Source organism: Ahaetulla prasina, chromosome 6 (genome assembly GCF_028640845.1).
Source record: "Ahaetulla prasina isolate Xishuangbanna chromosome 6, ASM2864084v1, whole genome shotgun sequence".
NCBI classification, from domain to species: domain Eukaryota; kingdom Metazoa; phylum Chordata; class Lepidosauria; order Squamata; family Colubridae; genus Ahaetulla; species Ahaetulla prasina.
This window is the reverse complement of record NC_080544.1, coordinates 43,968,959-43,993,627: the sequence shown is the minus strand read 5'-3', so window position 1 is coordinate 43,993,627 and position 24,669 is coordinate 43,968,959. Positions and strand designations below refer to the sequence as shown.

The window sequence follows — 24,669 nt, the reverse complement described above, 5'->3', positions numbered from 1 at the left end:
GATGTTGTCCATCACACTCCGTCCTAAGTAAACAATGCGGAGCCCAGCAAAACAAAAGACTTCCACTTCACCTCATTTAACGTCTCTCACTTCTTCTCTCGGCCGGAGCAGGGGAGGGAGGCGAGGGCTTGTGGTTTTTTTTTTTTTTAATGGGAGGATGGAAAAGAAGAGCAGCAACTTATTATCTGCCCCCGCCCGTTTGTTTTTCCCGAGCAACAACAAAAACGGGCTCAGATACTCTTTCGGTTTATTTCCCCCCCCCCTCTATGGGGCGGGAGGTGTCTGCGAAGGACGGGAGAGGAGCCCCCAAGAGACTCTCACTCGCTTCCTTTCGCCAAAGCCCGCCCGGCTCCCCTAAAGGCCAGCGCCATCCACGCTAGCCGTGTCAAAATAAATTGGGAGGGGTGGATGGGCATCGTAACCGAAAAGTGGGAGGGCGGGACGCGCACAAACACACAAACCCACACAACCCCCCCCCTCAACTGCGCGCGCTGGATCTGAAAGCGTTTTCCACAAATCCGCACACCTTTGCACGGTCGGCGCCAAGTAGATAGAAGGGGTGTGGGTGGAATTAAAAACACAACATAGACAACACACACACACACACACACACACACTAACGATCGCTCCGTAACATCCCAGGGGCGACTTGGAAGGGTCGGGAAAGGTCTATCCAGACGAAATTAGAGCTGCCCACAGGAGGTGAGATGTGACCAAAGATGTCCTCGCACTTCCCGCTTCCCCCTCCGTCCTTTCCTCCCCACCCCCGCCGGCTTCCCTTCTCTGGATGGCGCAGTGAAGCGAAAACACATGGACACTACTAGGACGGGCACACGCGCATTTCCAGGGCAGGGAGGAGAGACATCGAGCTCCGCCGCCCGAGCCAACCGGGCGAAGAGTCTTGCTCGCTCCGCTCCTTACCTCGTCGTCAGCTCGTGGGGTCCACCGGGAGCAACAGCCCCCGCCCGGCCTGGGCTCAAGCCGACGCCTGAGCTCTTAGCGTTGTTGCATCTTTCCCCTTTCTTGATCGATCGGTGGCCGCCGCGGGCTCTGGCTGCTTTTTGCTATAGCCACCTTTAAAAAAAATGACACACACACACACCCGCGCGCGCGCGCGCACACACACACCACACACAAAAACTTAATCCTCGCCGCCTTGGCCAGAAAGCTTCCGCCGCTACTCCAAGTGAGGACGGATAAGGAGGGGTGTGTGTGTGTGTGTGTAAACGTAACAGCAACTTGGAATCCCTCGTTCGTTTTCTGAGGTGGGGAAAAAAAAGTCTGTGGCTGGTGCTGATCCAGCAAAAATCAAATAATCAAAATAAGCGAGAGAGGGAGGGCGATTTTTCCTCTAGCCTCCGCTTCTTCCTTCTCCGTTGTGTTGAATAGCTAGGAAAGAGAGAGAGAGAGGGGTAGGGTCTCGGTCTCTCTCTCCCACCCCCCCTCTCTTTTCTTTTTGGGCAATAGGCGGGGTCTCTCTCTTTGCAAACCAATGACACAAACCCACATGGACCAGCCTCGCCCCCTACAGATACTCTTCGCTGCAAATAGGCTTTCTCAGGGGATTAGTGGATCAGCTAAAGTACAAACAGGCGCAGCAAGAAAGAAAGGAAAAGGGGGGGAGGGGAAAGGGGGGGAGAAGAAGAGGAAGGAGGAGCGTCTCTTGCGCTGCACTCCAATTCTCCCTCCCACTACTTTCGCGGTTCCAAGTTGGCAGGACTTAAGAAGGGAGCGACGTTGACGGAATAGGAAGGGAATCGGCGAGGGGGCCGCGACTCGGCGCGGAAAGTGTAGCCGCCAAACTGCGCGGGCAAGACAAGACAGCGGCTTCTTTCGGACCAGGGGGTGATGCGGGGGATGGATGAGTGGGGATCTAAATGGGCTCAGTAGTTGGGGCTGCATCTCTCGATGCCCCACACCCACCCGGGTCTTTTCCCCCATCTGGTTTCTTGCCTCTGCTTCCCCTCCCCGTCCAAAACACGTGGAATTGCTGGATCTTTTCCCCGCATCTTCCCCTGCCCGACGAGGGCGGCTTCATGATGTGATGTCTCCTAGGATAGCCACCTCTTGTCCAGGTTGCCTGAAATTTGTAAAAAAGAAAAGGGGAAAAAAGCTCCATTTAGTATGACCGGTGCCCATGGAAGGGTTAGCTTGACTGGGCCGATCGACACGATTTAGCATCTTTGATATTGTAAATCGCAGGGAAGTAAGTCCCACGGAAGTCAGAAGAATGACTTGCAGCCCACTTGAAGTTTAAGTTTTTCAGTGTCCTGCCTTCCCATAGAGTTTTATTGAAGCCTACCTCAAAAAAATCTTGCCTTGTGGCCCTGTGATTCCTTGTCACTGTTTTAAACTGTCCTCCGCTGCACAAGAAAACCTTAATTCTCCAGAGATCTGAGGCCACAACAGGTGAAACACTCCTCACATATTCAGAAAATACAAATGATCCACTCAATGCAAATAGAATATGCACATTTATATTTTTGTAGGGTACACATAGCATCAAGTCACACCCCTTTTTAAAGTGTCCTAAAGTGTAGGGATTTTGGTGGTGTTTTTTTGGCTACTTTACATCTAAATTGCTTTTTAGAAGAGTCCATTTTGAGATAAATGGGTGCAAGAATGAAACATGGGGTGGCTGATTACTATATTTCAGGGGCTCTTAAATCTAAGAATAGCATAAATTGGAAACCTTTAGAACACTTGAAAATAGCACTTTTATTTCTTAAAGGATGATAGGAATTTTGCCTTTGCAAATCGCAGCACAATTCACAGTATCCCTCATGCAATCTGAAATTTAAGAATGAGGTTTGCAGCTTTCATTAATTTCAGGGTATTGAGACCATGCTGTAGTGCCCTGTGGTTCCAGCTGGATGCAGTAGGAAGTATCCGGGAGTTGGGACATATCCAGTTTGCTTTTCTCATCATCAGAAGCCAGCTTTGCAGACCAGTTAAAAGCAAGACATTTTCCAAATTTGGACTTGTTGTGGGTTGAATTATTGGAAAGTAGTCCCTTGAGGGACTACTGAACATTTATGCACTTTGCCTCCCATGCACCAGTATTTGGGGGAGGGTGGGAGGAACCGTGTTGGCACATCAAGCCCTGCCTTTGCTTTGTCCAACTGAGGGCTTCCTGCAGCAGCTTTGCAGTGTTTCAGCACCACCCTGTCATTTTCTCTGAACCATGTTTATTTTAATGTGTGATTATTAGATCGCACATTCATCATCACCCCATACAGAGCGCAGGCAATTTGAAATGGATGTTGCAGAGCTGCAGCTTAAAGGCCACCAGACTACTGAGCCCTCTTCCGATGACATCTTAAAGACAGTGGAACTGACATGCACACCCCCACCAAGCACTAAATTTGAACTGCGGTTTTCAGATGTCGAATGTGAGATAGGAAGAACAGCCAGACACATATTCATTTGACGTTTGAGCTTGTATTGCTTTCAGGATGACTGTTAGCCACACCATTCTTAGTTTTATCACAAAGATGTGGGCAGGTGGTGATCTTATCTTTTTTCTTTTTTTTGCAATGTAATCATCTAGCTTTTTTTTGCTGCCTGTATTCCTTACTGTTTTGTCACGAAAGAAAGAAAGATGTGTGGTTGAGCAAAGTTAAATCCAGATAAATTTCCCACTACTATCAGCATTGAATTTCATTTGCAGAACTATATCAAGCGTTTCATGATCAGTCAAAACCTAATTTAAATATAAAGCTTTCCGTTCCAGGGAATCTTTCTTTTTTATTATAAATCCTGTGTTTGTTTGCCACTACATTTTCAGTCCTTTTTCTTTCCAGAGAAATTTTTTAATATGGAAGAGTTCGTGAAAACTCGTGTAGACTTTTGAAACCGCTAATCCTGATCCTGGAAGTTGCTAGATTTGAGTACTTTCAAGTAAGATTGAAGATACAGCTTTCTGCTTATATATTCCATGGAGCTCTGTGTTTAGCTATGGTTTGTTGAATTCATGTGTTCCCCAAAGAACTTGAAGGCTTTCTTTGCACTGGTCTCAAGATTTAGGAGAAGAGCTTTTCATGAAGTTTGGATCTCCTTCCAGTAACACAAGTACCCTGCTATCCATGAAAGAAAAGGAAATGTCACACACTTTAAATATCACACCGAAACAATTAGAAAAAGTTCACCAAAAGACTCATATAACCCTAATATGAACTTTTAAGTGCAAATGATTAAAGATTTTATTTCATTTTCCTTTGACATATATAGTAATTGTGAAAATGGATTTTAGCACTCACTAGTCAAGATATCATATATGGAAATGGGCTGAAGGTTATGCTGACTCTAAGATTTTCTTTAACAAATTTCTCTCCAGATATAGATGAAATATGCCATCATAGGCTAACTCATGTATCCCACTACAATTTATATTAAATGTACAAGAAAATGAAGCACATTATTACAACATTTTATTTCAACATTTAATTTTTTAAAAGAAACAATCAACCTATTTATCTATCTTGTTCCATGGTCTTAAAAAAAATTAAGAAATGTTCTGTCCTGTAAAGCAAATACTTTTGGATGTGTACAATATTGCATTGTGCACATCCATAATTAGATTTTTTTATTGTTTATTCTAATTAATTGACTTAGGCAACTATTATTATTTCTTAGAGGGAAGGATGGATTTCCACTATCATAAATGATAGCTTTATGGAAATGCCAAGGACAGGAGGAATTCTGGATAATGTAGTAAGAGAGAGCTGGCATTATGCGCTATTTCATTGAAATCTCAGAAGGAAGGAGACTAGAGACCCGGGGTGTGTGTGTGTGTTTGAGTTTGAGGAAGGTGCATTGTATATTGCAAGTGTAGTACTTGCACATGTAATACATTATTTAGAATCTCTGAATTCTTGACCTTAAGAGAACTATATAAAGACCTCCTGAAACTGTTTCTCTCCATTCCAGAATTGAACAGTAAGAGTCAGAATCAGCTATAATAATTCAAAATGTAGCTTTATTTCTTAGTGAACCCTATAGACTCTGCAGTTGAGTAAACATGCAGATGACCAACTACAACAGAATAAATTGGGAAGTCCCAGGCTCAAATCTTCTTTCAGCCATGAGCTAGCCAAGAGGCAAAAAATAATCACTTTTCAGTTGCTTTTTCTCCCCCGCCCTAGTTATAAGATGGAGATGCATTGTTTGATTTGACCAAAAGAAGCATTACTGAAATAATGTTTTGAAGCATTATAATGATAGTAGGGCTACTTATTACTGATTTTTCAAAAGTAATACATTTAAATAATTTTACACTTTAGAGTGCCTTTTTTTTTTCCTGAGAAAGGTGACAGGATTTTAGAGATTAGGATGAATTTTTGTAACCACATGTAAATCTGTCTGGCCAATTGCTTAAATTTTAACAATAGGAAAAAGGCAATAAGAAGCCTTATTCACCAGGGAATCCCAATGTATCAGTGCAGGCCCAACTGCTGATGCTGAGCAGTTACTCTGTTGGTTGTTCTTTAGTTATTTTTTTTTCTCTTGACTATGGAGCTCTGGACTTCAGCCCTGAGGCTTTCTTATCTATTGAACTGAATTGCGGTCTCTCTCACACGCACATTTTGGAATAGAAGCTGCTACAGCCTGTTTGTAGCAGACAATGTGTATATCATAAATGCAATGGAAGACCATTGTTTAAACATTCTTGATGGGAATTGGGCCGTAGATATACATGCCAAAATAAGCCCTGGTAAACCCAAGATAGAAATATTTTATAGTTAATTTTATATTATTTCAGGCAGTAACCAAGGGACTGAATATGGCTACATTACACACCCATTGAGGATTTTCCAAAATTGGCAATTGTTAGTCCATGGGGTCGTGATGGGTCGGACACGACTTCGCGACTAACAACAGTGTGCATTTAAAATCATGGCTTATGGGTTAGTGTGCTTTCAAGCCTACTCAGTTGTTGCTTCTTGAGTAAAGAATTTTAAACTTGTCAGTGTGGTCTAGTGATTAAGGTACCAGACCAGAAAGCCAGAGACTTGATTTCAAGTCCTGCCTTAGCCATGTAGCCACTTGAGTGTCTTTCTGGGTCATTCTTTCTCAGCTCAACCCACCTCACAGGGTTGTTGTTTTTGGAAAATAATAGGTGGAGGGTGTATTGGATATGTTTAGCCGGTTTAGCTCACGCTGGTAAAGCCTGTTATTAAGAACACAGTAGCCTGCAATTACTGCAGGTTCGAGCCCGGCCCAAGGTTGACTCAGCCTTCCATCCTTTATAAGGTAGGTAAAATGAGGACCCAGATTGTTGGGGGGGCAATAAGTTGACTTTGTAAAAATATACAAATAGAATGAGACTATTGCCTTATACACTGCAAGCCGCCCTGAGTCTTCGGAGAAGGGCGGGGTATAAATGTAAACAAAACAAAAAATGTTCACTGCCTTGAGTTATTTGTAAAATAATAAAAATGGGATACAAGTAAATAAATAAACAAACAAACCAGTATTAGGCACTGTGAGAACCTAGTACAGGTAGTCCTCAACTTATGACCACACTTAAGTCCAAAATTTCTGTTGCTAAGTGAAGCAACAGAACAGTGAGTTCTGCCCCATTTTACAACCTTTTGTGCCACATTCAAGCAAATTACTACAGTTGTTAAGTGAATCATGTCATTAAGCAAATCTGATTTCCCCCATTGACTGTGCTTATTGGTTGGGAAAGTTACAAATGATGATCACATGACCCCTAACGATCATAACTGGTCGTAAGCTCCTTTTTTGCAGTGACATTGTCATTTCAAACGGTCACTAAACAATTGTAAGTCAAGGATTAGCCATTATTACCTTTTGCTAGGAGTTTCACCTTTGCCATTTCTTTTAGGAAATTTCTAACTCCTTGATCAACAATTGACATCTAAATCAAAATTCTGGGGTGTCAAACTGGCAGTCCACGGGTCAGATGTGTCCCGTGCAGGCCACGCCCACCCCAGTTTAACGAAGGGAAAAAGAAGTTGTGATACGTCATGTGATGGCAACGTGACGTGGCGAGTTTGACACCCAAGGTAGATAATCACTGCCTTTTGAAACGTGCCTATTTTTCTGTCAACTATCTCTTTCTTCTACTCAAAGCAAGGTAAAAGAAACATTGAAAGGGATGTACAAGCAACTCTATTCCCTCTGGATACTCTTAGCTTTTTTCTGCACTAAAATAGATTAGTGTACTTGGAGAAAAGAAGACCATTTATATACTTGCTCTTGAGCCAATGAAGTAGGAGAAAGCTTTGGCTTAGAATGTGAGGCCAGAAAAAAGTGGCAAAGTAACACTCAGACTCCAAAGTTCTACCTTTGTTCTACTTTGACAATATATTCAATGGGCAACTGATTATAGATTTGTAGTCTAACTTTTCCTAACCAGCTCGGATGAATTAGGCTTTATTATATTTGATTTTATGCATGCGTAAGATTAGCAGGGAGAGGGGGGAGGAGATCAGCACAACAATGTTAAGCTGAGATCTTACATTCAGGTTTCATATATAATATGTGCTCATTTATAAAAAGTTCTGATACTGGAAAAATGCACTAATAGTGAGTTATGTTTGTGTCATAAACCGAGAGAGACTGATATTGTGCACCTAAAAACAAAAAACAGTAAATCTGCAAGTGATTCTGTGCTTGGATGGCTTATAAACCGTATCAGTTAACACATGATAAAGACTGTGAATTTAACATGTGCCAGGTGAACTTTAGCACTTCACACATTTTAAAAACAGTATGCAGCCATGTAGAAAGTGCCTCTCCTCAAAGCACTAAGGAAACGGTTGTGTGTTATTTAAAGGGATAGATATCACCAGTAGGGAATACAAAGCTAAATTCATTCCTTCTATTAGGAGTGTGTTAGGTGAGGAGAGGAGGGAAGTTTGACAGGACCTATTTCTGTGGACAATTGTAAAAACTGTACTTCATAAAGTTGGGTTGATTATAAAGCTATTAGCAGCCCATCAGTATCTTCCTGCTAGAGTTCAGCTGTCCTGTCTGTTGCCCTCACTCTGCCGTAGTAAAACTATTCTTCTCATTGTCTCTTTCTGTATTCTAATGCAATTATAGTTTCCCAAATATATCCTCCTGCCTCTGGGAGATAAGGCTTTTCCTTAGTCTTGTTCAGCAAGCTTGAAAACAAGAAAACCTAGCAGCTGCAGTTGGAAAATTCCAATAAGGCTGCTGATAAATCTTATGAGAAGTTGCATTTTTCAAGAGTGCAGGCAAAAAAGAAGGAGAAGGAGGAGGAAACGACAACAGAAGACAATCTTCGAGCATCTCTCAGACAAGAAAATATAACTATTTAACCTCCACCATCACATTAGAGTCCCTAAAAAAAGTCCAATAGTTTTCAAATTTTAAAAATTTGAACACTTAGAATTAATCTAGACTCCCAGTTTGACTTCAGCTGGTTTAGAAAACGTAGTGTGAAATCACACCAGGGAATGTTCTATTTTAAGATTTTTATTATCAGTGTTTTTATATATTCTTCACGCAATTTGGAGTGTTGTTTTGAGGAAGATCCATGGTCAAACTCCTACTTGGAAATGGAAATTAATTAAGACATCAATTAGATAACTTTAGATTAGCTCCTATCTTTCACCCCATACGGAAGAAAAGGATGATACAGGTGGTCCTCGACATACAACCATTTGTTTAGTGACCATCTGAAGTTAAACGGCACTGAAAAAAGTGACTTATGACCAGTTTTCACACTTACAACCTTTGCGGCATCCCCATGGACATGTGATCAAAATTTGGTGCTTGCTGACTATTCATGACAATTTCAGTGCTCTGTAGTCATATGCTCCCATTTGTAACTTTCCCAACTGGCTTCCGACAACCGAAGTCAATGCGGGAAGCAAGATTCATTTAATGGCCACATGATTCACTTAACAACTGCAGTAATTTGCTTAACAACTGTGGTCATAAAATGGGACACAACTTACTTAACAGCGCATGCACAGAAGCGCCCTGCACATGCTCACAGTTCCGAACAGGTAGTGGAAGTAAGTGAAAACCGCTACTGGTTCAATTGTGATCAGAAGCCAGTGATTATCTTTATGTACAGGTAGCCCTCGATTTACAACCAGTTGAGCCCAAAATTTCTGTTCTTAAATGAAGCGTTTGTTAAGTGAGTTTAACCCTTTTTATGATCTTTCTTGTCTTATTGTTAAGCGAACCATTGCAGTTGATAAGTTAGTAATCGAGTTGTTAAGGGAATCTGGCTCCCCCATTGACTTTGCTTGTCAGCAGGTCGCAAAAGGGGATCACATGACCCCAGGACTATGCAATGGTCATAAGTATGAACCAGTCGCCAAGCATCTGAATTTTGATCACATGATCATGGGGATGCTGCAAAAGTTATAACTGTGAAAAATGGTCATAAGTCATTTTTTTCCAGTGCTGTTCTAACTTTGAACGGTCACTAAATGAACTGTTGTAAGTTGAGGACTACCTGTACATTAATTTGGACTCCTGGAAAGAAATATAAATCTAATAGTATTAAGTAACAGAGTCTAAATGTTGATTTAAAATGTAGTGAAAATGAAGCTGATAACATATCTTAACAGGAGGTTTCTGAAACCTTAATATACATGTGACCATTTCATGCAGATACAATGGACTATTGTGCTCCAGATAGTATATTCTTCATGCTGCTATTTTCATCTGTCTTTTATTATTCTTTTTCCTGTTCTCCTTTAGATTTCTAGGTACTATTATTCCATATTGTTTTTGTTCGTTTATTTACTAGACCTGGATAACTCATAAAACAAAATAATAAATACTGTTTCTGGGTTGTAAAGATTCCACATTGTACTTCTTGGGTGGTTATATTGCCAGGCACACTCAGGTTGTTGAGCAAGTCACAAATAAATAACTAAGCAAAGATCTTATTTACCAATTTCTCAGAATGTGTATACAGATTGTTAGTATTATACATTACACTAAATTTAACTGTGGTGCGTCTTGTTTTAGCTTTATATAATGTCTCAGTCATAATTTATTATGTAGTATTTTGTGGAATCCCAACCCATTATAGATTATTCAGCAAATCATGATTAAAGAAATCATGGCTTAGCACAATACACGAGCCATTTCACTATGGATTTTTTTGGTTGAAGAAAATGGATTTGGTAACATTTTTGATATACAGCAAAAAAAAAAAAAATTAGTGGCTCAAAAACAGGCATTTGGAATTTCAATAGTGAATTTTCCTTCAGAAGGAATGTCCCAAATGGTATTGTAAAACCTAGTAATATAATTGTTTGGAGTTCACTGCAGCAGTGATCTTCTTTTCAGAAAGAAAAAAACAGCTGGGCAAGATTGTAATGTGTCCTAGGAAATTGCTGAAAATCACCCCCTTAACTCATGGTATACTCATTGTTCTTCCTGCTCAAAATTGTACTACTAATACTCTCACACAGTTTGGAATACAATGCAGAGGGCTCAAGAAATTGCCAAAGGGATGTTTTTGCAGTCAGTCTCACGAAATACACATGAAAATTGAGGTGTACACGAAAATAAACTAGGAGAGATTGTGCTTCATTGCATTGTCCAGTTGCTCCATTGCCAGAACTTTTTCTGGAGGGTAGAAACTGATGTTGCCTTAAATTCACCTCTCATTTAGACATATTTTAAAAAGGAGGAGAAAACTAAATATTCAATGAAAGAAAAATACATGTATCTCCATATATCTGCATTTTGATACTTTAATTTGGGCGTGTGCCTTATTTATTTATTGAATTTATTTTAATTCAACAGCCACCTCCAATGTGATGTTCCACATTAGAGTCCCGAGTCATCTGACAGAGCCATGTCTTCCTGTGGAAGGAAAGAAGAGTGGGAACCAGTCTCACCTCAGGGGATAAGATGTTCTAAAGGGCCAGAGCCACAGCAGAGAAGGCCCTTCTCCTGGACCCCGCTAGCTGAAATTCCTTGAGCGATGTTGCCCACAGCATGCTTCCTCTGCCAGCATGGGTTAAGTGGGCCAGTTTACTTATGTATATAATAGGTGAATCTATATTAAACAAAAAAAAAATCTACCAACCGAAAGGAAACTGAAACTGAAACCTTCTAGGTACAGAATAGTGGGAGGGCACAGCAACAGGACCTATCTGTTGTAGCAACATGGTAGTCTCACTCTGCACTGAAAAGATTACGAAATATTGCTGAAGGGTCTCAGTCTGGGCAGGATTATCTTAAATGGGCGTGTACTCAAGCTGGCAGGAGCATAATACAGGAATATCAGAAGTAGTAACTGCTGATATACATAACTCCAGAACTGCAGTCAAAGTCAAACAGCAGGTTCTACTTCCAATGTCATATTCCGCCCTATGAAGATATTAATATGTAACAGAAAGGCAGATTGGCAGAAACGTAATACCAAGGAGAAAGGAAATATGAGATGCAGAATTATTTGGCAATTAGCAATTATTTCATAGTGTCTTTGCATCAAGGAATCTTTGAATACATTCTGGAAAAAGGTGGGAGGAAAGGAAAGAAAGAAAAAAGAAAAGGAATATTGTGTACCAGATTCCAGAGGATTCTCACTGAGTTAACAAACAATGGAACATAAGAAGGCATGTTAAAATGACTGTGAAGCGGGTGCTGCTTTGACTAAAAGGCTGTAATGAATTTATGCATAATTAAAACAAACGTAATGCAAGTCAATGTTTCTTTTTCTTTCTCAGTCTAGTCTCAATGTGCAAAACATAGTACTGATAAATTACTTAAATTTCTGACCTTTTAGAGGCTTTGATTTGTTGAAGGAACTGAATCTCCAAAATATCTCTTTAAGTCAGACAAATACCAGCACTGAAAGTCACTTAGACTTAAAATGTAGGGGAACACTTGGGATTTAAAAAAAATGTTGTCGGAAGTATTTATTTTATTTTTTAAAACTACCATGGCCACTTACAGACCCCAGGCACTTAGCATTCTAATCCAGTTTTAGATTAAGATCTGTAGTGACTGAGGCTGTAATTGTTAAGAGTTGATAAAGCACTGGTTTCATTAAGCGAGCATAAACTTCTGTTAAAAATGCCAGCGGGAGCCTCAATATAATGTTGCAGTGTATTCTCACTATCTGACAAGTGTGTTCCTGCTCAAAGATAATTTCAGGTGTTGTTTTTTTTAATTTCTTTTTCTTCAAATGTCACCTTTTAAGAAAATGTCAGTATTTTAGGAGCTTGCTGGCTCTTGTCAGGTACTTTTTCAATGTTTTCTAAACATGTTGTTTTAGTTGAACATTTCTGTTTCATTTGTCAAAGAAAAAAACCATTTGTGTAGAGCTCACTCCCTTATTATTAGTCAGCCATTTTGCATCTTAATTCAGAAATACTCTGTTCTTCTTCACATAAAGGTGTTCTTAGAACAAACTCTCATAGTAAATCAGTTTGCTGAATGTTAAGTCTTCATCTAAAATAAGGGGTGGAGAATGACGCCCCTTTTATGACTTCTGGACTTCAACTCCCAGAAATCCTGAGCCAGCAGGAAGTTGAAGTCTATAAGTCATGAAAGGGCCATCGTTCCACACCTCTCATCTAAAACAATCTCAAACTTTCTTTCTCAGTCTAATTGGTATGTCATATTGTTCTGCAAGGTGTTTGCTTTTTAAAATGTCACTTACAAGTTAGTGAAGAAAAAGCTGTCTTCCTTAAAATAAACTCATTTGCAGGCATAAATATAGATGCTGAAGATGTAAAAGACTTATATGGATGCGCTGCTTGATATTATATCTAGTTTGATTTCTATTACTAGTGGGAAGCAAGTTCTCAGTTACCTGAATCTCACTCATTTAAAGCTGGTTCCAGATCTACCCAAATTTCATTATAAACACTAGTGCATTCAAGATAGTTTTTCGGAATGAAAAATACCTATCTACTGAACTATTTATTTCATCATCACATCTCATAGACTGTAGATATAATCTAGGGATTACATCATTCTGTTCTGGCCGTATTTTTATATATTATGCTTAGGAGTAGAGTTAGAACTAGATTTTGGTTATATCTCAGTGACTTACATTATCATCCAAGATGTGCTTTTTCAAACAGCAGCTGGACTTTCTTTGTTTTTCCTTGAGCAACATTTTGCTTCTCACCCAAGAAGCTTCTACAGTTCTGACCGAATGGTGGTCCATCATTCGGTCAGAACGGAAGAAGCTTCTTGGATGAGAAGTGAAATGTCTTCAAGGTAGATGTTTTCAAGTGTCTTCAAGTGAAACATCTTCAAAGAAAAAAAAGTCCTTGCCTTTAGGAAAAAGCATCTTTGAGACAACCATGACCTGGATGATTGGGAATCTCCATAGACATGACTCACATTAATTTAAAGATGCATGAAGTTGATCAAATTGCAAACTTTTTCTCAGCTGGCAAGCATAATCTTTTCAAGAAAGGAGAAAAAGGCATGTATACTGAAAATGTACTGAACTGAATCATTGACAAGAGGCAGGAACATGCACTGCTTCCGCATTTCTACAAGCACATACAGTACATGAGCTTTGCTGGGAAATACTGCTTTATTTGCAAATACAAGCAAAACGACTTGCTAAAACTTGAAAAAGTGATCTTTTGATTACTCTTGCTCTCTGGTCACAATGAAAACGTATCATTCCTCTCCGTTTTTCCCCCCCCTATTTTTCTTTTATTATTTTTAAACAAGCCCAGACAAGACAAATAGCTGATGAAAGTTGTGCATACAATAGGTGTAATCTTTCTTTGTGGTATCAAGTCACCAGACTTAATATTTAAGCATATACTACACACCCTTGAAATATTTCCCATTAAAACTTCCAGAGAAATTACACAGATAATCCTTGAGTTGATCCATTTGGTTTAAAGTCTGATGGGAGTACAATTTTGATAATTGTACCAGGTGTTCTTAAACCAATATATATATTTATTGCTACCCCTCCCTGTCTATAAAACTTGAACTTCGTCCAAGTCCAGCTTTACAGCAGCTCAGCTTAGAAGAATCATAGAAGAATCAACTATACTTTCCTTAAAGACATTTTCAAATAATGAAAAGACAGAGATATACAGTATTTAACACCATCTATTCAAACACTTGCACTGGTACCTAAGGAATGTGCATCACAATTTAGCCATGTTCCCACAGCACACTGATCCAACTGCTTCTCTTTCAGACATTAAACACAATTATCAAATATATTAATTACATTCTATGATTTTTGGAATTCATGAGATGGAATATATAAATGTATATGTTCTGTGGCCCTTACTTCATACTTAAGTGGTCAGTAGAGGGGGCGTGCATAAGTGCACTAACGTGTCTATCGTCTCTGACATTGTATTTTTATTCTTATTCTTGTTCTCGTTTTTGTTTGACAAATTCCAATAAATAAATAAATGTAATGGATAAATTAATAAGTCATATTCAGTTGCTAAGTCAGGTTTCCTAATTCGCATGACACAATAAGAAAACCAGGAATGAGACACCTGTTAACAGCAGTATGCATCAGTGGGTTTTTCATTTTACAAGTAAATCAGAATTCTAGAACTGCAGTACAGGTAGTCCTTGACGTACGACCAAAATTTCTGTTGCTAAGGGAGACATTTGTTAAATGAGTTTTGCCTCATTTTATGACCTTTCTTACCACAATTGTTAAGTGAATCACTGCAGTTGTTAATTTAGTAACATGGTTTTTAAGTGAATCTGGCTTTCCCAACAGCTTTCCTTGTCAGAAAATTGCAAAAGATGATCACATGACCCCAGGATACTGTAACCATCATAAATATGAGTCAGTTGCCAGTTATCTGAATTTTAATCATTTGACCATAGGGATGCTGGAATGGTCTTAAGTGGGAAAAATAGTCATAAATCATTTTTTTCACTGTCGTCGTAACTTTGAACAGTCACTGAACAGTTGTAAATTGAGGACTACCTGTAATTAACTAATGTCCCCAATTTATTATCTACAATGAAGTGCATGAGGAAATAAATACAACATAATATAGATGCCTGAAACACAACCATGTTTAGGACTTCAACATCAAAAGTATTTTAAGATTAGAAGAGATTGCCAATTTCCCTGCGGCTTCAAGCCAAATAGATACGCATGAAAGTGAAGCCAATGTGGACATTCTGAAATGAAATTGCAGATTGAAGACAGCCTTGCAAAAAGCAAAGCCAATGATTATGACTAAGAATGAGGAACCCATGAGAATATTGTCTCCTTCGACCCTCTTTGGAGAAAGAAAGGATGTGACACTCCCTGCATTATGCTTCAGACTCTTGCTCCTCATGAGGAGACTGCAAAGCAGTGGTTTCTAGAGGATGAGAGAACCAGGAGATGAAAAAATTGTCATTATTGTTCTAGCTGCAGTCAAAGCACACTAAGGTCACATTTTCTTTACTAACCACAATTCTATTCTGTTTTAAAGAAATTAAGCACTTTCAAAACGACAATGCTGAAAACACAACATTGAGTGCCTTCAATATGAGAAAATGAAACTATCTTTATGAGCTTTAAGAATTCAAAATAAACAGCAAAAGAAAGTCAAAGTTCTGGCTATAGAAAATTTTAAATGGATTGTAAAGTTTTAGATAGATTAGAGGTAAAACTTTTAATAAAAAGGTTATTTTAAAAAAAGCAAAGTCAATATTTACTATCTCCTGGAGTGGTTTAAGCTATCTATAGCTTAGTAAACTTTTTCACAACCTTTTTTTGCATCAACTAAAGGGAGATTTTAAGTATCCTTCCAATCAGACTTCATGAAGACTATATTTGTAAGTCATTAATAGTATTAATGACATTTATATGCGTACATCAAGCAGCCCTCCAAACATTTAAGTAAATTAACTCAATAAATCATACATTCAAATGCAACATAAAACAAGGTAATAAAACTTAGAGCAGCTCAAACTTAAATAACATGTTTTAAAAGGAAGAGGCTCTCACTATATGATTTACTTACAAGGTAAACAGAAACATATTTCACAGTTCCTACCCTAAAATGCCATTAAAGATGAGACCAGCATCAGTAGAGAAATAACTGGTTATTGTTGCAAAGGTACTTATGTCATTTGATGGGTACATTCAGATTAAACACTCTGTTACAAATTCAGGTAAGTGATTTGGGAGAATGTAGTCTTTTGGCCAATGTCTGAAATATTTTGAATATTCAAATAAATAACATTATTTGAATGAATGCTTCTTTATACAAAGTTTGTTATGTAAGCTGTCCCATATAAAATCCAGAGAACTTGGCTGGCAGATGAAGGCATATTTCATGTATGTAGCATGTGAAGGCTCTTGCGTGTCTACTTGTTGGGACTTGGATGGTGCTATTGCTGCAAAATGCAGGGTAAAGTAAACCCCTGGTTGTGTAGCAGAGTGTGTACCCCATTTTGGCACCATTGTCCTATTGTTTCTTGTTGCTTCTGTTTGATTTTTGCTTCACACACACACACATTAATGAACAAAAGCTTGACATTAGGACTCAAAACAAGATAAAGAAGATAGAGCATTTCAGTCTCTTAGGACATTCCATAGAAGGCCTCAGAGAAATTGTTTTGGAAAAGTGAGATTTTGCTAGACTCCAGTTGTCAAAAAGTTTCAGACCATCTCAAAAGGTGTCAATAAAAACCATGGCTTTTTAAAACTCAGTAGAATTATTAATTGATGAAGTACTTGTTCTCTGTTACACATACACTCTGTTACACATTCAAGTTGCACATAAACTCTCTCTTCCTGAAACTATTGTATGCGACCTATCCCTTAACACCACTCTTCGATTCTTACTATGTTACAGAGCCCCTGACTACGACATTACTCACGCAAATATGTTAACCTCACTGCTAACATGGGCTACCTCTTGCCCATATCCTCTCATCTTCCTGGGTGACCTAAATCTACCTCTCATTAACTGGATAATTAATGAATGTACAAGTGATCCAATCCATACTACACTATACAACGCTGTTATAAACCTAGGTCTTGAACAACTTGTAACTAACAATACAAGACTCAACAATTGCCTTGACCTCATCTTCTGCAACAACTCAAACTCAATTTATGGACTACAAATTAAAGAACCTTTTTCCAACAATGACCACTGCATGATTGACTTTCGTCTCAATATACATCCCTACTTAAATCGTCATAACAATAGTATTCCTAACTACAACTTCAAAAAAGCCAGGTATGACCTTATAAACCACGATCTCTCATGTCTGGACTAGCAAAATCTGTTCGCAACCTGTATAACTGCTGAAGACCATTATAGAGTTTTCCTATTTGAAATTAATAGAGTCATTAAACTACACGTACCACAAATGACCACCAAGATCAGGAAAAGCAAACTACCCATATCAATAAAAAAGCTTCAATCAAAAAAAAAAATCCCTCTGGAGAAGAAACAAAAAAGGCTATGTAGCAAACTTCAAAAACCGCTACAGGAATATATGCAACCAAATAAAAACTGAATGCACAAATTACCACACCAAGCAAGAAGAGGACCTTCTGCGCACAAATTCCAATCGTGCCTTTTATAATTTTGTCAACAATAAACTTAAAGACTCAAGATCCATCCCACCACTAAAAGATTCTAACAATAAAGAATGCAATGACGAAACAGTTAAAGCAAACATCTTCAACATATTCTTTGGCTCAGTTTTTGTTAACAGCAAAGAGAATGACTCATATCTGACATTCCCAAAACATACCAGCAATGAGTACGACGACTTAACACATATAGATTTCACAGAAGATAATGTTGGAAAAGCTCTTCATAACTTGAAACCATCGCTATCTATTGGACCCGATGGACTATGTGCATACTTCTTAAAAAAACTTTCCACTAATATAGCAGAACCCCTAAGCATAATCTTTGATAAAGCTCCCTTCCTAAACTTTGGTCACTAGCCACAGTCATCCCAATCTTCAAAAAAGGAGACTCCAACTTAGTCAAAAATTACAGACCAATCTCTCTGTGCTGCGTCACCTGCAAAGTCATGGAATCAATCATCAACCAATCCATCACCTCACACTTAGAAACAAACAACCTACTCTCTAATAAACAATTTGGTTTCAGGAAAAAATTATCATGCAACTTACAACTTCTCCACTGTAAAAACATATGGACTACAAATCTTGATCAAGGCAAAACAATAGATGCAATCTACATAGACTTCTGCAAAGCTTTTGACTCAGTAGTACATGATAAACTTCTCCTAAAACTAAAATCCTATGGCATTTCAGGACCCCTTCACAAATGGATATCTGCTTTTCTGTCTAACAGACAACAAGTGGTCAAAATTGGCAATGCTCTATCAAATCCTGTTCCTGTCAAGAGTGGCGTTCCTCAAGGCAGCGTTCTTGGACCAACACTCTTCATACTATACATAAATGATCTTTGTGACCATATCTCAAGTAATTGTGTTCTCTTTGCTGACGATGTCAAACTATTTAACACCACAGACAATACATCTACCATTCAAAAAGACCTTGATCATCTAACCGCTTGGTCTAAAACTTGGCAACTCCAAATCTCAACCAGCAAATGCTCAGTCTTACATATTGGAAAAAAGAACCCAAACACTAAGTACATACTTGATGGACATTACCTTGCAGATGACCCCCACCCTGTTAAAGACCTTGGAGTTTTCATATCAAATGATCTAAGTGCCAAAGCCCACTGCAACTACATAGCAAAAAAGGCTCTAAGAGTTGTAAACCTAATCTTGTGTAGCTTCTTTTCCAAAAACACTACACTACTAACCAGAGCATATAAAACATTTGCTAGACCAATTCTAGAATACAGCTCGCCTGTCTGGAACCCTCACCACATTTCTGACATCAATACAATTGAACGTGTCCAGAAATATTTTACAAGAAGAGTTCTTCATTCCTCTGAAAACAACAAAATACCTTATCCCACCAGACTTGAAATCCTAGGCTTAGAAAACTTGGAACTCCGTCGCCTTCGACAAGACCTAAGTTTAACTCATAGAATCATCTATTGTAATGTCCTTCCTGTTAAAGACTACTTCAGCTTTAATTGCAATAATACAAGAGCAACCAATAGATTTAAACTTAATGTTAACCGCTTTAATCTAGATTGCAGAAAATATGACTTCTGTAACAGAATCATCAGTGCTTGGAATACTTTACCTGACTCTGTGGTCTCTTCCCATAATCCCAAAAGCTTTAACCAAAAACTTTTTAATATTGACCTCACCCCATTCCTAAGAGGACCATAAGGGGCGCGCATAAGAGCACAAACGTGTCTACCATTCCTGTCCTGTTGTTTTTCTTTTTCTCCTTCTTATATATATATATATGCTTATTCCTCCTAATATTTACTCTTATATATGTTTATACACTATATAATCTTTTCTGTATGATACTTATATATATTGTTGTGACAAAATAAATAAATAAATAAATAAATAAATATGACCTGCAGCTGCATAACTAACCTATCTTCCCCTAACTTCTCCTCCACTTCACTCCAGTTTAAATCCTACATCAGTGTAGCCACTCTATGCATTTGATGAGATGAGCTGCCGTTCACAAAACCTTATGCATTTTAATAAAATGTGTTAGCTGTAAAAAGTATTACCAAACTCCTGATGCTTTGTCACCAATCCAACAGGAACTCTCCTTGACTACAACCAATACTCTCCGTTTTGCACCATTTAGACACAAATAGTTGCTTTCACCAATCACAACTCCAGCCCAGTTGTAGGCTGCATGAACCAGATATTTTGTCTTATTGTGGAAGTTGCAACTATTTTTCTTTAAAACTTGCAGTTCTTTGTTGGTTTCTTTCCCACCTTTTCATTTTCAAAGACTGCATATAGCAGGCCTGGGATATGGTGATATTATCAGAGGTACTGAAATTTTCATTCTTTTAAATACATTTTGGCGAAGCTGAAGGGTATTACCTTCAGGGTTAGGGTTAGGCAAACAGTAAATACAGTTTCACATCCTCACAGTGTAAGCTTTGCTTCTTTTGTATATGAGATTCCTGTAGCGGGGAAAACTATCATAACCTACTTTAAGGCATACATAAAAAAACATCAAACAGCCATTTCGCTGCCAGTTTTTGGCCGTATGAACCTGGGAGGGCTATTGGACTGGAGAAAGCTCTCACTGTATAGCAGTACTTACTGGAAACTTTCCCCTGTACTGCATTATTTTTTGGGATGTTGTTGAAATATGAACTAAATTCCAGACAGGACCATCTTTAATGGCCACCATTGTTTAGGCCTACTTACATATTTCAAAAATGGATTTAAATTGCTTGTGCAATGTCCTAACACTACTTCTAATTGTTGAGCCATTTCAATTTCTGATCACTCCTATACTATCGTTATCAGCTGATTAGCAGCTGCCACCCTGCTATTCACATAGAAGTCATCATGGAACTGCTGAGTATGCAACATTTTCTGCTCTTTCTGTCCATGTCTATTTTGGGCGTAAATCCATGAAGTTCACATATTCTATAAATAGAGCAAATTTTGGCAATCAAGATTGTTCAGTTAATTATACAAGATTTGCTATATTTCCAGCTACAAAGAAAAAAAAACACCAGAAAGAATCAGCATGATACAGTGTGTAGGATTTGAGAATCCTTAGTCCAAATTCTGTCTCAACTGTAAAGTTTAGTGGATAATGTTTTTTGGACAAGTTATCAGTGAACCTATTCTACTTACAGAGTTGCATGGACAACAAACTATTATACTGATTTTTTTTAGTTGGATTGAATTATTATATATGAGGAAGCAATTTTTCCAGGTAAGGAAAAAATGTCCATTAAGTTAAGATAGCAACTTTCAAATAGTTGGAACAGTATTACTATGGAATTACAAATGCATAAAGTAGAATCTGAGAGTTGATGAGAAAAGAGAAAATTTGATACAAAAAAATAGATTCAGCAAAAACAGAAATCTTTTTCAAACAAATAACAAATGCTACTTTGTATGGTATTCATTAATTGCATGGTCATGTCCTCAAATCGCATTCCTTTCTTATTCAAGCACTTCTGCCTGTATATTAATGTCCTTATAAATTGTGGTATAACATGAATTAGTACATTATATTGGCAAAACATATATAACACATTGGATAAGAGATGTTCATCAATGGAATTACATATCGGTAAACATATTAGATACAAGTTTTGATGCACAAAAATAATAATTCCAGAATAATAGTGGAATAAATTAGAGATCATAAAGTACATTGAACAATTTCAACTTGGGTTATCTATATGGTTTTGTTCAAATTTGTTCTCCCATCCCAAATTTAGAATTCTTCTGATGGCCTAGAATTTTAGGACCTAATGTCTACTAAGAACATGCTAAAAGTAAATGCCAGTTCCAATTCTGTTTGGTAGTGGAATTACATTTTGCTTTGAAATTCATATAAATTTTGTTAAATTAAGTTACCTGGTATAGCACTGAGTGGCTATTCTAGTGTGGTTAACATAAGATCTAAGACAATGTTTCAGATTCTAGAATGAGGAAGACCTAATGTTTGTCTTGAAAATTGCTAAGAGTGACCAGAATAGTTATAGAGCAGTGGTCTCCAACCTTTACAACTTTGTGGCCTAGCAGAGGAGGGGAAGAGAGAAACAGGCCCACAGCTTGTGCAAGTTGAGCTGCCTGTGTGCGCTGCCCGGTTCCAAACAGGCCATGACCCAGTAGTGGGCTACAGCCCAGGGGCTGGGGGGCCCTGTTATAGGAGATACTGTACTCTTTAATATGCATTTTTTTCTGTTATATACCAAATAAAGGCACATAACAAATGCAGGCATTTAAATAACTCTTAGTGGTGTCTTTCCCATGTATGTATAAAGATCATTGGCTCAGATAGTTTACAAAGACATCCAAATGAAATGGAAGATAATTTCAGAATCCAAAACAAAATGTTTTAAGAACTTTGAATGGATACCAATAATGGACTGATATATACAATTGGATAGTAAAGCATGGTGTGTTTTGTGTTGAGCAGATGCTAATTCTAATTATGTGATTTTCTACTGTGTCCTTTAATCAATTAATGGATGTCACACCAGGGGTTTGTTATTATGTTATTGTGTGGAATGAGAGTCAAAAATGGACAGAAATATTTCAACCAAATACCTTTAGTCACTGTTGCTTGATTGATTATGGATTTTTTAAAAAAAATAATCCAATATTAAATTTGCTTCTTTGCAAATAATGTTAATTTATCCAAGTACTTTGCAGCTTCTAAGACAATTATTACAGTTTTCTCTGAGTGTCATGTGTCCTACACATTATTTGATATAATATATCTTAAGGGAATGTTGTAAGCAGATATTAGCAATTAACTCATTAATCTAAAAATCACAATTCTTGCAATTAGTAGAGAACTGCACAGGCACTCTAATTACAAACTCTGCACAAAAGGACAGGCTCACAGGGACCATAGAGTCACCTAATTAGCCAAAAAATTCAAAGAAAAAAAAGAAAAAAGAGATGTTAAGGGTCAGACAGTAAAAGATGTTAACGTACAGATGGTAAACCTGAGGACTGATCTGTGAGGAGATTATATACCGTGTACGTATGTATGTATATATGAATGTACGTATGTATGTATATGATACAGACACATGTACATATAGATACACACACATACACACCGAGAGACAGAGAGAGAAAAGAATCCTTTTCAATAACTATCAACAATCCTAGTTTCATTCCATTGATTTTTTTTTCTGCTGTTGTAGTTTATGCCAAGCCTACTTCATATGCTTTCCTCTAGATATACAAATCAGTTGTTCCTAATAATCATTGTTCCCAACCTATTGTAGGTAATATGTAATCACAAACTAGGACTCAGATATGCATGTGATTTTTAGCTTAAAGGAAACTTTCTGGACTTTTGCTAGCAAGCCTTCAAGGTGAGATTGGGTGAGATTACATTTCTAAATGTAAAGGGCAATTTAGGATGCTCATTGACGCTCAGTTGTCTCCGGCCCACCAGTTGATGAAAGAAACAAAAGAAGCTCATTGTAGAAGTCAGCCAGATCCCATAATAATTATGCATGTCCTAATTACATCATAATTAGTCCATACAAGGCTGATTTTGAAGAATATCCCAAAGCATCAATAAATACAAAATGCAGTGAGGCTAGTCCCTATGAATAATAGCAGAGTAACAACTTCAGGTGGGAAAATAATTAGTACAGTAACAGCATGTTTCAAGTCTTACTACAAGTGACTGAGAACATAAACCTGGTAATTGTGGAATAAAATATGTGATATTGGAGGTATCAAAGCCAAAAGTTATTTGCATAACACAAAGCAAAACCAAAAACCAAGTGTGGGCAACCCATCACTTTGAAGCTTTGTACAGAGCACTGCTGTGTAGGGAGGAAGATGAAGGAGCTAAATATTTTATCAATGTTTGATTAGCAATGTGTTTTATTATACACATCCTTCATACCAAAGAGATCCACATGTCCTTATCATTTGGAATTTTTAAAAATACATATTTGCTTTGCTACGCACATCACGATCCACATGAGGATAGTTTTCATTTTGCATGTATGAAATATCCTCACAGATCAAAAACCAGTGATAGAGCATCATCTCAAGCCCTATTTGAATGTTCATCTGCATGTATAGATTTCATAAAGGAATTTTCTGCATAAAGTCCATTATGCAAGAATGACCTTATTATACCCAATTTTGCTTTTTCAATTGTTAAATCAATACAGGTAGGACAACAGAATTAGCCCAACCCATCCCATTCCAATATCTTTAGTTTAGCCCTTAAGTCTGACTGCCATGAACCCTCGCAAATGCAAGTACTCAGAAAAGAATCGAGAAATAATAAAGAACTCTGAACTCATACCAGCTTTTTCAGGGATTATTTTTAATGTAATGTCTTACAATTTTATTATCAGAGAAAAATGCGAAAAAAGAATTAATTTGGGATTAGTTTATTGAGGAAGTCGAAGGTTTTTTTTCCTCCATGAAAAACACAGAATACTTACTATTAAGGAGGATTTTTAAAACATGTATGCTTTCATACCACAGCTGGATTATTGTTTCCCAAGAGTCTGCAGTGTAAAACTGATGTATTTTTTTAATAACAGGGTTTGTGAGACAAGATAATAAACAAGTAGTTATTAATACCTTTCTCATAGTAAGTACTTGTTGCTAAAATAAGAAAAAGGTGAGTTTCATAAACAAAGGCTTTAAACTTTAAATTTAAATCCTGGAAATATGATGGAAATAAAATTTTCCATGTCTCCATACGTGAAAGGTCAAGCAAGGTTGCTTCAAGTTAGCTGGACTCAAAATGACAAGTTCCTTATAGTCAGATATAGATGTAGTTAATTGCTACATCTGAGTACATCTGTCATTTATCTTGGTTATACCAGGATCAGGAGCTATCATTTCTCTTCAATTTATATAGCTTTTTTTTCTACAGTGAATATTTTGAGAACTAGTGTGATTGGAATTGAATAAGAAAAAAGCAACAGGTGAAAATCTTCTTGTCATTGAAACTTGCAACTTGCATCTAGTTAATTCCCAGGATAATTTCTCTCATTTGTTATTCTACTTTCAGATCAATAGTATTTTGAAATTATAACACACCTTTTCGGTCTACCATTGTTGATAGTATTATATGACAATCTATGTAGGACAACTTCATTT

The 24,669-nt window shown here is 37.7% G+C and overlaps 1 protein-coding gene across 8 annotated transcripts in view; it reads right to left on the bottom strand.

The window, feature by feature from the left end:
- The window catches only part of CTBP2 (C-terminal binding protein 2), a 283,005-nt gene extending 281,611 nt beyond the window's left edge, over positions 1 to 1,394 (bottom strand). For all 8 annotated transcript variants that reach the window (XM_058187567.1, XM_058187565.1, XM_058187568.1 and 5 more), the window contains exon 1: positions 922 to 1,394. The gene's annotated coding sequence lies outside the window, so the exon portion shown is untranslated. The remainder of the gene's footprint in view (positions 1 to 921) is intronic.
- Positions 1,395 to 24,669: the final 23,275 nt, after the last annotated feature.